Below are 17,114 nucleotides of genomic sequence, written 5' to 3' on the forward strand. Positions count from 1 at the left end.
AGCGAGAGAGATGTGAAAGAAGATGCACGGCGTGAATGAGGAGAAGCAACGTTGAAATTTTTACCCTAGATGTAATTTGACCGAAATACCCCTGATTTGAAGTATATTACTCACATAATGAAGTAGCGAAATTCATGAGGCATGGTTTAATCTCATCCATTAAAATCAAGATCTAAGGGCCCTAATTTGGTCTCTAGTTCGGTCTTTAAGACTGGATTTGTGAATAATGGGACTCTATATATATATATATATATATATATATAGGGATGTATTCAAATACTTTTCATATCTTTTGTCCTTTTTCCTTCTTAATCCTAGCCCCACGATTTTGTCATCTGACGGTTAGATTAATGTCACGTGTCATTTAATAATGCACATTTTCACAGCGGCTAATAATGCAACATTATAGACTAATAATGTACATTTTCATTCTAATAATGCACAGCGGCTAATAATGCAACATTATAGACTAATAATGCATTGATCACAACCATCCAATTCAAGGATCCAAGGGCTGAGATTAAGAAGGAAATAGGACACTTAGGGTGCAAAGGAGCCTAACGCATATATATATATATAGGGATGTACTAAGATAACAACCCTCTTTATTGTAACACCATACCACCATTTTAGGCCATTGGATCTGAAAATCGTGTGCTTGTCATGCTGCCACGTGTAAAAACACGGAGGGGTAAAATAGGAAATTTCTAATTTTACGTTACCAGATTGCAGTGTTGTTCATTGAATATTGCAGTCTTACCACAACAATATTGCAGTTTACCACAACCGCAATATCTAATCTACAGTAGACTGCAAACCCGTGTTTTTTCACGAAACTTAATCCTAGGCGTCCATAGATGAGATCTAACGGACTATATTGGTGGTATGGTGTTATCCTATCTATGGTGGCACCATAGTGCATCCCATATATATATATGGGAGCATTAAGGTCCTATTTCTCTCTTAGTGTCAATTTCCTTCTTAATATCATCCATTAGATTTAATGGATGGACGGACTAGATGATTCTTTGATAAAGGATCCCGTGTTGCATTATTCGGCATAATCTGTGCATTATATGGGTATAATTGTAAAACTACAGTAAATCAAACGGGTTTCAAAATGGAAGGAGCGAGATTTAAGCGAGATTTTCATAGATACCCACTCTCTCTCTCATTCCAACCGTCTCACTCCTCAACCCACGACCAAAAATCGTCTCCTCTAATTCCCCTTCATTTCCAAACCCTAGGCGCTACACCAAGCCACCGGAAATCAACCCAAGCTTCGATTTTCACCGATTAACAAAGCTTCCGACGCAGTTCGTCAGTCGAAACCTCAGTACCGATGCGCTCAACCACGAATTTCAAGACCACAACAAGGTAGGGTTTAAATGCTTCGACTTTTTGTAATACCAAATTTTAATTATCGATTTTCACCGACGAAACACCACCTAGTAGTCGATTCAATGTTTTTGATAAGTCGTATTCTAAGCCTTGGTTACTGGTCGGTATGTCGTGAAATGCATGTATTATCTGCAAAACAGTTGCTTAAGTGTGCAGGATAAAAGGATCCAAGTCAGTAGGAGACGATTCAGGTGACGCAAGTGAAAAGGGCGCCAGAAGGGTGCGATACTGACCAGGATGCATGCCAGAGAAAAGGCTCGAGATGGAGAAGGAGGATAGCTGAGATGATCATTGACAAGGGCAAAAAGGTCAACACGCGGGAGAAGTCTACCCTAAAAGCAAGGGCAAGCCTCCCTATAAAAGAAGCCACTTGGAGAGAGAGAAAGAGTTCGATCAACGCCCCTTTAGAGTTGGTTCCTTAGAGTTCGGTTCGAAGTTCTCGGTTCTCAACACACTTAGTAGAATTCTCTCTAGAAGATCAGTCCTTCAGCATTATCCTACCTCTCGTTCCTCGCCACAGCCATGGTCACTTGACGTCCAAGAGTTTGCCGGAGAAGTCATCAGTCCACCGTTCCAGCCAGTTATCGTAGCAGTGTAGTAGTATCATCGCCCGGAGTGGCACAAACAATCTTAATCGCTTTCTTAGTTTAAAGTTTACTTGTTTTCATCGTTAGTTACTTGCAAACACTCATCGCTGTTGCTCTTTTGAAATACTTTGTTATTTTCCAACATTTACGTTATGAAGTTTCTATTTCGCATGTCACTTTGGTTCGAGTTTGCTTCATTCTGCCTAGGAAAGTTAGATTTAGTTATTGCTTTCAATTTCTAAGTGTTTTCTTATCGGGAGTTGTTGATTCAAAAGTTGTAGCTATGTTTAGTCAAGTTTTCGTGCATGAATTTCTTTTCTGCGCCGTGATTACCACCTTGCATGTCAGTCAGTAGAAGTAAAGTTGCAGTTTTACCGTTTAATTTAAGTTTAAGCATTTTAATCGATGGATCTTGAGTTTGAATTTATGAATCTGAAGCTTTAGTTATGGTGTCTGTGTTCATATGATTTTTGTCAATACTTGGTGAGGAAGAAAACGTCAAAATCAACTTTATTGGACCACTTTTACTTTTAAGTTACTTTTGCTTTTGTTCCCTACTTTTCAGATGTACTATCCAGACTTGTCAGAAAGCCCCCAGCCATCAGATATACCTTGTTGTTTAAATTTCCCCTTTTAGTAACTGTCTACTTTTCATATGTCTCTGAGACACTTTGTCCCCTACTTTCACGAACACCACCACATGCCTATTATTTTTACGCCTACTAGTCAGTAGGGTGCCACTTTTATTTCGTGTGTAGGTAAAATCTCAACCCAAGCGTGGTAGCTAACCAAAACACCCAGGAAAGTCACCGCAGTTATCAAAATGTGTCCATCCTCGTGGGAATCGACCCTTACCTCCATTATACTAATCAGTAGAAGTGGGTTGAGGAAACTTGTTTGAGGCCAGGTCCCGGTTATCGTACCAACGACTCAGCTGGGTCGGGAATCTCTTCCTGATCAGTTGGAAACACTCCAAATTCACATACGAAAACCCGAAAAGGAACGAGACGTGGCCGTCAGTTTTCTCCCAGACAATATCACGGTTGAGACACGCGTTTTTGGTCGATATTTTTGTAAATCATGAAATTGTCTACATTTTCGTTAGGGTTTTGTACATGATTGAAGCTTTTATTTAATTACCGGTCTACAATTGTCGAATAGGCGATAGTGTACTGGAAATCTTAACCAGTTTGATATTTTGTTCGTCTAACAGATCCACAATGACAAAAAGATGCCGACCGTTCAAATCCCAACCCACCCAGGCGGTTGCAGGTGAGCAGTGTATTGCATTTGGCTCTTTAATTCATAGAGTAGTGGCGTGCATTATGTTTTTTTTTGAAGCTTCATCAATCGGTCTAATATGAAGAATGTTATATGTGTTGTTGTAATTGTTTGGTTGATGATTTCAGATTTTTACAGTATTTGCTTCCATTTGTACATTATGCATTTAACTGGATTTTTACATTAGCATGTATATGGTACATTATTTATACCGTTTTGTACATTACATTAGTTTAATTTGATACATTATTCATCCTGTTCTGCTGCAAGCTACATTATTATACCGTTTTGTACATTACATTACCAATTTTCATACATAACAAACACGGATTTTGCATGTTTTTAAGGACTAGATTTGACTCGTTTTAAATATCAATCATGCAAATTATGTTCTTAAATTGCATATGTTATACATTTGGTATTTTTAATGTGTTTGTTGATATATGATAGAAAAAGATAGAAAAAAAAGGTGCAAAAAGGCCAAGGTGCAGCAGCCTCTGTTCGAGCCTATTCTGCCAGCGATTTTGAAGTCCAATCAGTGCTTAGTTCATACCATTCTCTTTGTCTTTAAAAGAGCTTCGCGTGGACATCTCGCACGTCTCAATCGGAGTTCTGTGGAGAAAATTATGACTATTCTATGAACATTGCGCAGTGCAGTCAAAACTGACGGAAATTAGGCGGAAATTCAAGGAAGGAATAAATTATTGCTCAAATCACTCCTATTAATTGAAGAATTCGAAAATAATATCTTTTATATTTCTTGGAGGATAATTTTTACCATTCCTAAACCCTTTTTCTAGCCTATAAATACCCAAACCTAATTCACAATCTCTATCTCATAGCCTCCAATCCTCTCCCTCTACACATTCTTCCATTCCATCTTCCACACCTAATTCATCCATTTTCCATTGGAGCAGAGCTCTGCAGATCCAGGTGAGAGAAGAATGAAGATTGAAGCCTTGGGTTTTATCAATTTCTTTCATTCTCATACTTTTATTGTATTTACTACTTGTCTATGAGTAGTTAAATATATTTTGTAAAAGTTTTGGTGAAGACTATTATGAACATGTTTTGATTTATTGAATTGGACCTTTTCCTAGCTCTTGTGATTGTTTTGCTTGTTCTTGTGCTTTTATTGTTCTTTTGTCTGACCAACTTTACAACTATGTCCATTTAACTAGATTAATCGAGAGATAGCTAGTTTTGCGTGGTAAAAGGAACGGGTACAACACATAGGTTTATCTGCACTCGAGAGAGGGGACCCTTTGTGAGGGCTTGAAGTCTTAGGAACTTAAGGAGTTAGAATCTAATCTATTAGAAGGAGACTTTGATAGTTAGAGTCTAATCTACTGGATAGGTACACTCGAGAGGGAGCTTATCTGATAATCGCGACTTTCATAATAATCCTGGAGACACATAAAGGTAAAGGTTCTATGAGATAATCATCACTAGGTTATATTAGTTGGATCCTAAAACTCTACATTCTTTAGCCTGTTTTGTATTATTTTATTTTCTTTTATTTGTTTATATTTATGTCTAGTTTATAAAACCAAAAACCAAAAATAATGCGTGTCTCTAGATAGTATGTGATGCTTAGTATATGGTAGTCAGTTGCAATCTTATTCCTTGTGTTCGATATCCCGGTACTGACCTTTAGCTACACTAGATCTACCCTGTATGCTTGCAGGTATTTTTAGTGCTAATAAATAGTGCATCAAGTTTTTGGCGCCGTTGCCGGGGATTATTATTGCTTTAAGCTGATATTGTAGAACGGTTGATAATACTAATTTGGAGTGTAATATTTTGTATAGTTTTGTTTTAATTTTTTTTTATTTGTTTTGCAAGGAGCACGAAGCACAACAATGGATTACTCTCCGCTCGTATGGAAGATGCAATTATCTGCTACAACATTTGATATACTCCGTACAGCGTGGGTGAGATACAAACATATGTTTGCTCTCTTGTTTTTATTTTTTTTTATCTTTAGTTTTCTCCTCCGTAGAGCTGAAGTTTTTCTCCGTAGAGCTTAGGTAAAAAAATATTAAAAAAAAAACTCTTTTCTTTGAATTTTTTTCCGTTTACTTTTTTTCTTTTTCTTTTTTTTTTCCTTTTTCCTTTACTTCTGATTTTCATTTTTCTTTTCTTTCTTACAATTTTTTTTTTCTTAATGAAAAACTACAGCCTCCTCCCCTCTGTTTTTAATTTTATTTTCTCCACATAATTCTCCCACACACACTTCAAATTCACATCATTTAATCAAATTCTGTGGACTCTACCGATTATTCATGTGCTTAGCTATCAATCAACACAAGGTACGTTCTCTTTTAATTTCTGAGCTCTGATCTTGAATCCTTTAATTGAATGACTTTGTTGTTGATATATATTGGGAGTTTGGATAGGAGTTTGATGAGTGACGATTTAATTGGGATTTATTCTTGGTGAATTTGTGAGTTTTGGACTTTTATAAGAAATAATTGTTGGGTATGCTTGAGTATGTTTGATCTTTGGTGGATGAAAATTGAATATCACTTTGGTTTAATTGTTGATATACTTAGTTCATGTTCTGCGCGACTATTATATCTTGCATGAATTGTGGTTTTAAGAGCTTAAATTGTTTTGGGTGATCTTGGTCTACTGTTGAAATTTTTTGCAATTAATTGGGGGATAGAGAATATTACGGAGGATGAAAAATGATCATGTTAAGGTAGATAATTTGATTTGCATATTTTATGCCTTGATATGATTAAAGTTTGGGGTATTACCACATATTATGCATTGTACTATAATTCTCTTCATTCTATACTCACATTACGAAATTGTAGGTACAAAAGACACCCCCAAGGAAGTCCCGAGAATGGGGGCTAACTTATGAGCTTCAAAGAACGTCAAGCTAAAGACGTTAACCAAGCGCTTGTTGGGAGGCAACCCAACGTTGGTATCATTTTTTTTTCATTTTTCCTTTTGTTGCTTTAGTTTATTTTGTTTTCTTAGTTTACTCACGTCCCTATCGACTTTACAAACTTATTCTTAACGTAGTTTTGAATAAGTTTGGGGTAAGAATAAGTTTGGGGGGATGAAGTAGTGGACCGTGAGTTTAGTTGTTTTTGCTTATTTTTGTTAGTTTTAGATTAGTTTGTTTTTGTTAGTTTTTTTTAGTTAACCCGAGGTGAATCTTGTCATGAGCATAACATAGAAAACTTAGAAATACTCATGTTTAAGGACATCAGACCGAGTTGCCTATGATGAAAAGTTTGTTTATGTATTGGTTGAGTTGACTTGATGCATTGATTTGAAGGCTTAGTGAAAATGTGCACAATTAATGAATTTCTTGTTTACCTTGAATCATGCTTATACCTTGTGAGACTTTGAGCTATAATTTTCTTCTTGTGTGATTTATCTGCTTTCATGTATTTGTTTCTAGAACTTGCTTCTAGTCTGCCTAAGTCTACATAGTGTTTAAATGATAAAAGAGGACGTTAGGACATCCTTCTTAGCTACTTTCTATATCCAAATTATTGACCTTACTCAAAACATTTTTTCCTAGCTAGCCACTTTGAGCCTTAATGCATTTTTCTTTGGAAGCTAAATAAAGGGAAATATACATACACTCTTGATGAATTTTAGTTTATATCTTGTGAAAAGAGTTGGAGAGATAAGGTAGAGAGAAAAGTAGTGTGCTTACTTGTGAAAAGTGCATAGACATCTGTGTTATGAAAAAGAAATTTGGTTGTGCATAAAAGAAAAAAAAAAGAAGAAGAAAGGATGTACAAAAAAAAATGAAAAGAAAAGAAAAAAAATCAGAGGAGTTTGAGAAGTGAGAAGAAATTTAGACAAAGTCTAGAATTTACTGAGATTCGAATTGTTGGTGGGGTGCTAAGTTTGATGTAGTAGAACTTGATCACTTTTGCTATGTTTGGGTTTAGTCACTTTTTAGCCATATTTCCTCACCTTACCAAAGAGCCTACATTATAACCTAAAATAAAGACCTTTCGGATTTTTGATTTTAATCACATAAAGTAGAGGAGGGATTAGACTTCGAGCAAGCCTATGGTAAACTTTGCATGTTGCATGATCAGAGAGCATACACTTTTTCCAACATACACTTTGAGAGCGAGTGATAAACACACTTCTAAACACTTGTGAGCGCATGTACTTCAAGGTGATCAACGAGCTAGTAATGAAAATGCACTAATAAGCTTTGCTTGATTTGATTTGTATTCTTGTCAAACTCTTTATTTCTGGTTACAATTTTTGAGGCAACTATAAAGTCTAGTTCTTAGCATCCGTGTTTCTTTATTAGTTTTTCTCTTGTTTTGTTTGAGGACAAACAAATAATTAAGTTTGAGGGAGATGACAAACACGGATTTTGCATGTTTTTAAGGACTAGATTTGACTCGTTTTAAATGTCAATCATGCAAATTATGTTCTTAAATTGCATATGTTATACATTTGGTATTTTTAATGTGTTTGTTGATATATGATAGAAAAAGATAGAAAAAAAAGGTGCAAAAAGGCCAAGGTGCAGCAGCCTCTGTTCGAGCCTATTCTGCCAGCGATTTTGAAGTCCAATCAGTGCTTAGTTCATACCATTCTCTTCATCTTTGAAAGAGCTTCGCGTGGACATCTCGCACGTCTCAATCGGAGTTCTGTGGAGAAAATTATGACTATTTTACGAACATTGCGCAGTGCAGTCAAAGATGACGGAAATTAGGCGGAAATTCAAGGAAGGAATATATTATTGCTCAAATCTCTCCTATTAATTGAAGAATTCGAAAATAATATCTTTTATATTTCTTGGTGGATAATTTTTACCATTCCTAAACCCTTTTTCGAGCCTATAAATACCCAAACCTAATTCACAATCTCTATCTCAGAGCCTCCAATCCTCTCCCTCTACACATTCTTCCATTCTATCTTCCACACATAATTCATCCATTTTCCATTGGAGCGGATCTCTGCAGATCCAGGCGAGAGAAGAATGAAGATTGAAGCCTTGGGTTTTATCAATTTCTTTCATTCTCATACTTTTATTGTATTTACTACTTGTCTATGAGTAGTTAAATATCTTTTGTAGAAGTTTTGGTGAAGACTATTATGAACATGTTTTGATTTATTGAATTGAACCTTTTCATATGCCTCTGAGACACCTTGTCCCCTATTTTCACGAACACCACCACATGCCTGTTATTTTCACGCCTACTAGTCAGTACTGTCCATCCTCGTGGGATTCGACCCTTACCTCCATTATACTAATCAGTAGAAGTGGGTTGAGGAAACTTGTTTGAAGCCAGGTCCCGGTTGTCGTACCAACGACTCAACTGGGTCAGGAATCTCTTCCTGATCAGTTGGACACACATCAATTTACATACGAAAACCCGAGGAAAGAAAACCTGACCTTCCATAGGGCTTGAGTCTTAGGAACTTAAGGAGTTAGAATCTAATCTATTAGAAGGAGACTTTGATAGTTAGAGTCTAATCTACTAGATAGGTACACTCGAGAGGGAAATTATCTGATAATCGCGACTTTCCTAATAAGCCTGGAGACACATAAAGGTAAAGGTTCTATGAGATTAATCATCACTAGGTTTTATTAGTTGGATCCTAAAACTCTACATTCTTTAGCCTGTTTTGTATTATTTTATTTTCTTTTATTTGTTTATATTTATGTTTAGTTTATAAAACCAAAAACCAAAAATAATGCGTGTCTCTAGATAGTATGTGATGCTTAGTATATGGTAGTCAGTTGCAATCTTATTCCCTGTGTTCGATATCCCGGTACTGACCTTTAGCTACACTAGATCTACCCTGTATGCTTGCAGGTATTTTTAGTGCTAATAAATAGTGCATCAAGTTTTTGACATTACTGACAAGTTACAGTATGAAATATTGTGTTCGCTGTAATACAGACATTATATATAAAGTTTGGTACATTATTAGTCAGTTACTACTCATTATATGAACTTCTTGGTACATTACTGAGTTGCATGGTAAAATTTAAATATCTTTGGGTAAATTATTGATATGTTGTCTTGCATTATGTGTTATTTATCGTACATTACTGACCTGATATATTAACCATTACTGTTGTTGCTATTACGCATGCATAAATTTTTTTTTATACATTATTGATCTGTTACATCACTGATACATATAATTTACTTTTGCTAAATCAGGAGGTGTTGGAGGAACTTGGCAGCAATGACGATCTCAATTCACCCAACCAGGAATTGTTGGAGAAAGATGAACCAAGTAGGCTTGTTTGGAAATGCTCATGCCCATTGATCAACATCATTCCTTGTGCGTTGCGGCGTCAGCGACGGCTCTGTGGCGGTCCCGATGAGAGAAGATTTTGCAGCACCTAATCGAAACAAGAAAGACAACAACATGTACTTCAAAAGGTGTCCAACTGATTTGAAATAGATTTGTAGGGTATTTTTTCTAGATTTATGACGATGTAAAGCACTTGGTATGGTTTGAATTAAATTTCCTTTCATAATTATTCTCTTCAATCTTTACATTATTCACTGATCCGTGCACATTATTAGATACTATTAGTACATTATTTACTGTACCAAATCTTAAACGCATTAAAAAAATGAAATTTAATTCATGGTGTGGTGCTATAACCTAGTCCCATGGGTTGCTAAACCCCAGGGGAATGATTCAAACTCTCTGCCCTATGTGATGGTTCCGTTTGTGAGTGAGTACTACAACCTAGCCCCATGGATTGCTAAACCCAAAGGGCATGAATTCAATTTCCTTTCAACATTACTATTCAGTCTGTACATTATTCAATGATCCGTGCACATTATTAGATACTATTGGTACATTATTTACTGTACCAAATCTTAAACGCATTAAAAAATGAAATTTAATTCATGTGGTGGTGCTATAACCTAGCCTCATGGGTTGCTAAACCCAAGGGGAATGATTCATGTGGTGGTGCTATAACCTAGCCTCAGTAAGGATTCGTATTCATGTTCTTGCAAATTATTTGGGAGGGAGGGAATTCTTTGTAGTCATGTATTTTTGGTTTTCAAGAACAGGTTTGTGAAGGTTATACTGATAAGTACTTTCATGTGAGGTGGTTGAAGACTGCCTTAGCCGATGCTATTCGTGGACCAGCTGGAAGTTTGAGAGAAATTGAAATTCCATCAGATCCAAAGCAGCTCTCAAAGAATAAAGCTGCTGACATTTTTTTGCAGTTACATGAAAATTTTTTGATGGTGATAGTGCGATCATTGATATGTTTTCAGCTGGAATTGATGAGCTTGGGAAGAGTCTTATGACAAGAATCCCTTAACTATCTTTAGCAAACAAGGGTAAGACAATTAAAGATTTCTATTTTGCTGAAAAGCCGGCAGTGGTTGAAGTACAACCACCATCAGTTGTGTTGACCAAAGGTTCGGCAAGTGATTCTAAAAGCCGTTTGGTGTCCGCGAAGGAGAAGGCTATAAAGTTGAACAACAAACCATTGCGTCAATGTAAAAAATGTGGAGAATTTGGTTACCATGACTCTAGGAACTGTGGTCGACAAAAAGTAATATAAAATTGTTAGTTCATTTTTACATTACCATATATTGCTGTCGTATACATTGTAAATTGCAGTATTAGGATCGCTATATTGCAGTCTAATTAAACAAGTGCAGACACACTATTTGCTTCTTTCTATTACTTCATTAGTTTCACACCATAGTAGGATTAAATATTAATTTTATACTATTGTTTCCAAGTTGCCTTACATTTCAATAAATAGTGTAACTTCAATCCTTTTTAATTACAAATTTTTTCATTACTATATTGAAGTCTTATTCAATGAATGTTGCAGTGTTACCACAAAAATGCTGCAGTTTACATATAATTGTAATAATTTTTCTTTTTTATGTAGTTTAATGGAGTAGTTCACCACACTATATAGTTCTTATTTATTCATAGAGTAATTTAGAAAATTTCCAAATTTCAAGATTTTAGATCATTCATATAATCTTAATACTTAAATAGCTTATATCTTTAGATTCTTCCTACTTACACTTGTCAAGTGCTAATTAGTGGGACACACCACGTCATCATGCCACGTGGTGTGTCTAGACCACTGAATATTTTCTTCACTTGGTGTGGCTGACAAAAGGGAATATAAAATTGTTAGTTCATTTTTACATTACCAGATTGCAGTCGTATACATTGTAAATTGCAGTATTAGGATCGCTATATTGCAGTCTAATTAAACGAGTGCAGACACACTATTTGCTTTTTTCTATCTTCATTCATTTCACACGACAGTAGGATTAAATATTAATTTTATACTATTGTTTCCAAGTTGCCTTCCATTTCAGTAAATAGTGTAACTTCTATCCTTTTTAATTACAAATTTTTACATTACTATATTGCAGTCTTATTCAATGAATGTTGCAGTGTTATCACAACAATGTTGTTGTTTACATATAATTGTAATAATTTTTCTTTCTTATGTAGTTTAATGGAGCGAAACTATAGCTTACCCCATTAGATAGTTCTTATTCATTCTATTAGTTTACTTATTTCATACCACATTAGGATTAATGTTCTTATTCATTTTATTAGTTTACTCATTTCATACCACATTAGGATTAATTTTTACTGTTATAGTAATTAAGTTTATTAGTGAGAATAATTTAGTTTGAGTCAAGATTGTTGTACATGGCTATATAAGTTGCAGTGCAACTAATAACAATTTGCTTTATAATGTTTTGACATATTCTATACCTGTAATTAATCTCAACCATGCAAGCAGAATACCTGTAATTAATCTCAACCATGCAAGCATTTTATAAGTAACTGACATCAAAATAATTATGGATAAAAAGCTAAATCAAATTAAGTCAGTCATGTTGTCTACCCAAAAATAAAACTATAAAACTTAATGTTTCAGTACGAGTTCATTTAAACAGCCAAGACTTCATTCATCATTGCAGCAGTCATAGGCCCTATTGTCATTATGAAGCAATCCAAGATGGTTTGTTGTTGTATTCTGCGACCATTTTCTCCACATCTATCAGTCCTCTCTTTTTTGCCTCCGCAAACTGATGTGAGGCAAGTCTCAACACACAACCAATGACCCTATTGTCGTTGTTATACAACATTGATGTACAATATTTGGCTTGGAATCTGTCCCAGGCCCTCCTATAGGTTGAAGGATGCTGCAAGCCAGAACCTCAGTTTGGAGGCCTGTAATTTAACTTGAAATTCAGAAGTGCCCCGAAGCCCAATTCTATTATATCCCGCTGCTGCTTCACATTTAAATATCTTGTTATAGAACAATACTACAATATTCTACATGATGCACTGCAATATATAACAATCAATACTGCAATATATAATATGGAAAGCTGCAAGATGTATCACAATACCTAAACCTCCTTGTACAGATTGTGTTTCATCTTCATTCATGCTATTGCTGATTTCTTCAAACTCTTCTTCATTCAAATTCCATTCACTATTACTTGTTTCAACCTCGTCCTCATCGGGTTCGGTTCTTGTTCTCTTTCTTGTCATTATAATTATTCAATCACAGAATTAAACCAAGAACATCAATCAAATATCATCTATCATACAAGTAATATCCAAAAACATTATGTGTCTATATTTTAACAACTAATCAACAACCAAATCATCCACAAATCGAGATTAATTAAGTAAAATTCGATGGCACATCAACCAAAATCGATGGTTACAGTTGCTCATTGATCTAGAGTTTCCTAACCGAGCAACACCTCACAAATCGTGATTAATTGAGTAAAAATCTATGGCACATCAACCAAAATCGATGGTTACAGTAGCTCACATTAACCGAAATTTCAAAACATCAAATTAAAATTTCATTGATCTAAGGTTTCCAAAACATCAACCTAAATTTCGCAAAAACCTCAGATCTAAACATTAAAAAAGCATTAAGTGAATGAATAATACTTAAATCTCACAGCAACATCAAGGAAATATGAACAAAAATCAATAAACACATACATAAATCTGCATACACAAGCAGAAAAACATTCTCGAAACCTATTTCGATCAACACCAAACGGCGATTAACATACCTTGTGAATTGATTTCACCGTTTAGTTGTTGTAGGCGTTCGGAATTCCAGAAATTAGCCGTAAATCGCGCGATTCACGGTGTAGTCGTGGCTGGAAATCGAAGTTTCACGGTGTAGAGGCGGAGACGGCGGGATTTAGAGGCGGAGGCGGCTGGAAATCAATTTGTGAATATGGAGGCGGCGGAATGAGAGCAATGAGTCAGGGAGAGAGAGAAGAGTCGGGGAGAGAGAGAGATGGATTTGGAGAGTGATTCTATTTTAGGGAGATATCCCTAATTTAATTCTATATGAAATGACTAAAATGCCCATGACTGTAATTCGTAATACACTAGACTGCAATTTGTATTATGTTAGTTAAATTTAATCTTAAGCGTTGGATTTCCGGATCTAACAGTGTATATTGGTGTTATGTTGTTATCCTAACTATAGTGGCACCCTAATGCACCCCTATATATATATATATATATATATATATATATATATAGGGATGTGATCAGGTCCATAACTCATTTTATATCAAATATCCAAGTCAATCTCATCCATTCAATTATTTAATATAACGGTTGATGTGGCTGCCAATTGTATTTTTTTCAATATCCCGAGCTACATTATTTGCCCCATATTGCTACATTATTGGGGCAAAATTGGTAAAACAAAATTTAATGCATCAGTTTTAAAACTACACATACGAGATTTCAGCGGAATTAAAAATACACCTTTCCTCTCACTCTCTCACATCCCAATCTCTCACCATCATTTCACAATTTCGTCTCCCCAGATTCTCTCTAGTCAAAACCATAGCCTCCCAATTTCTAACAGGAAAACTCTAATCTTCATTATTTTATACCGCTTTGAAGACTCCGCCGAACAAGCTAGTAGAAATCAACGCCATATTGTGCATTATTTCGAGTTGTTGTGTAGATTGAAGCAAAGATTTCACTGTTTGTGTCGATTTCACTCGCGGAAAAGGTAAGAGGAATCGATACTCAATTTCCATTTTGGTGAAACTTAATTTTGCCCGTTTTTCAATTAGGTTTCTATGAATCTGTGATTTTTAGTGATTTTCGTCAATATTTGGATGATTTTTTGCTAGTTTCGGTGCATTGAGTATGTGTTTTGGTAGTATTTTGTCATAAATTCAACACTCAATTGTTTGATCATCAATTCTACATGTGTATGTGATTGTCTCTGTTTTTTTTAGTTGGAATTTTGTTTGTCACTGATTTCCACCTTGATTGTCTCTGTTTTTACAGTTGGGATTATGTTTATCACTGATTTTATTGTGTTGCATTTTGATGCTTCGATTGGGTGTTCATTTTAAATCTTGTATTTGTACGTGTTTTGTTTTTACATTATTTCACTAATGATCCTTTTCCCATCTTTTGTTCTATTGTTCTTCTCAATCTAGTCCATCCATTTTCATGATCCTATGGATGAAAATAAAGCCTCATGTATTTAATTTTAATAATTAAAAATAACGAAAAGGGTGGAATTGGTATATACATTGGAGTTGGTTATGGTAAGTCCTTGATTTTCTCCATCTCATGATCCCAGCGGTTTTTGTACAGAATTACACGATACAATCTTTATTCCCCGTCGAAAGGGATAACTCGTTTTGGTGTTAAGGGAAAGTTGAAACCACGATTTATCGGTCCTTATGAAATTCTCGAAGGAGTAGGACCCGTAGCCTATCGATTAGCGCTACCGCCGAACTTTGGGAACCTACACAACGTTTTCCATGTGTCACAGTTGCGGAAGTATGTGTTCGACCCGAAACACTTGATTCACTATGAAGAAGTTGCTTTGAATCCAGATTTGAGTTACAAGGAGTGACCTCAGATGATCTTGGACCGTAAAGTTCAAATCTTGCGGAACAAATCCATTGCTAGCGTGAAAGTACTTTGGAGAAACCATGAGTACGAGGAAGCCACGTGGGAGCTCGAGGATAAGATGATGGAACTGTACCCGGAACTCTTTCCATGAAGGTACCAAATTTCGGGACGAAATTTCTTTTAAGGGTGGTAGGATGTAACGCCCCGCTTTTTCGAACCCTAATTTTTGTGACGTAGGAATTTTTGCATTAAATGCTTTTAATGCTATGATATGTGAAATTAAATGATGAGTGATAAATTGCAATACTCTTTGTGACCTGATTGCGATTGTGAGTTGAGATTGAGTTGAATGGTCAACTTGTGGAATATGTGACGTGGCTATTGAATAGTCAATTTTGTGGAAAATATGACGTGGCCGTGGAATGGTCAAAGTCGTTGGAAAATGTGAAGTGGAGGTGAAATCCGAATATGTGGATATTTTGATGTGGGGAAAATAATTGTGGTGAAATAATATCCTAAGGGATGAGTGAGAATTTAATAGGAGCATTATTTAAGTATGTGGAAATTTTCGACCCTCTCCTATTTATTGGAAAGAAATCCTATTTTTTCTTGGATTTAATTATTGCTTGGGATAATTATCCAAATTAAATCCAAAGTCCGATTATTCCTTTATTTCATGAAAATTTCGAAAAACCTATGTTGGTCTAGAGGGATTTTTCGAAAATCCTTATATTATGGGAGAAGGGAATTTTTATTATATTATTTGATCCCTTGTTTATTCTCTTCCATAATTAAATTCAAATATCCTAGCATATCTTGCCAAATCTAAGAAGATCTTGCCATATCCTAATTAAAATAGGATTTAAATTAAATTCCTTCTAAGGAATTGAAAATCAGCCACTTTTCACTTTTTAATTGGGGAGAATATTTATTATTTTCTTGCTCCGTGATATTTTATTCTACTCCGTGAAATATTCAAATTAAATCTTAGGCTAATTAAATAGCCTAAGAAATTCGAAATCCTCCTTTCCCTCAACGGTTTTAACGCCACTTCCCCTCAAATCTCTCCAAATCTTTAATTTATTTAATTAAAGATATTATATCTTGCACTCTACAAATAAGAGAGAAGACCTAACCCTAGCACATCAGAAAGAAATCGCCCCACTCCCAAAAACACGTCTCTCACTTCTCCCCACTCTCTCAAATTTTTCTTCTACTTTCTCCATTAATTCTTCATCTTTTGAAGAAGAATTGAAGCTGCAATTCAAGATTTTATTGAAGAATCAAGATTCTACTTGTTTCCTACCGATTGTTCTTTTGGAAAAGGTACTTTTATTTTGATCTTCTCTTCTTCTACCGATCAATCGGTGTTCTTGAGTCCACATGCATTTAGAACGAGTGAAGGGGAAATTAATCGGTGAATTTGGATGCATGTGTGGGTGTGTGACCGTGTGTGTGTGTGCACGCCTCGGTAGGCGTGTACATGTGTTGTGTGTGTGTGCGTGTGTTGTGTGTGGAAACACTCATGCGTGACATGATTTGATGATAAATCTAGAGTTGTTGTGTGAATGAAAACGATATGATAATCGTACTTTGATTTTGAATGGGAATATTGAAAATAATCGATGGGAAAGGGAAACGTGAGATCATGCATGATTTTGATCCATGATTGAGACTTATTTGAAATATATGAACTAAAGGTGATAGTTCGCGTTCCCGGTGTGATATCAAGAAGAAGTGCGTTTTTGTTGAACTCGAAGGAAATCGAGGTGGGCTTTATTCTAAACTCTCTTCTATGTGCAAATTTATGATGTTGGAGAAATAAGGGTGGATTGAACTGTTATGCCATGCCTATAAATTATTTTGGATATTGTGAGTGCCTGATGCCTAGATTGTGAGTACGCTCCATTAGGCTACAGTGGCTATATAAACGAATTCGGG

At 35.5% G+C, this 17,114-nt stretch overlaps 1 long non-coding RNA gene across 2 annotated transcripts; it reads right to left on the bottom strand.

Annotated features, from left to right (window-relative positions):
* Window positions 1-12,118: 12,118 nt before the first annotated feature.
* On the bottom strand, window positions 12,119-13,551 carry LOC125211638. 2 transcript variants are annotated; one of them, XR_007174553.1, is made up of 3 exons: window positions 13,343-13,551; window positions 12,656-12,788; window positions 12,119-12,532 (listed from the first exon to the last, which is right to left on the bottom strand). It is a non-coding gene; the product is annotated as an uncharacterized LOC125211638 (long non-coding RNA). The 2 variants fall into 2 exon arrangements; XR_007174550.1 differs by having other exon boundaries at window positions 12,656-12,792.
* Between the last annotated feature and the right edge of the window lie 3,563 nt (window positions 13,552-17,114).

This window comes from Salvia hispanica, chromosome 1 (genome assembly GCF_023119035.1).
Source record: "Salvia hispanica cultivar TCC Black 2014 chromosome 1, UniMelb_Shisp_WGS_1.0, whole genome shotgun sequence".
NCBI classification, from domain to species: Eukaryota; Viridiplantae; Streptophyta; class Magnoliopsida; order Lamiales; family Lamiaceae; genus Salvia; species Salvia hispanica.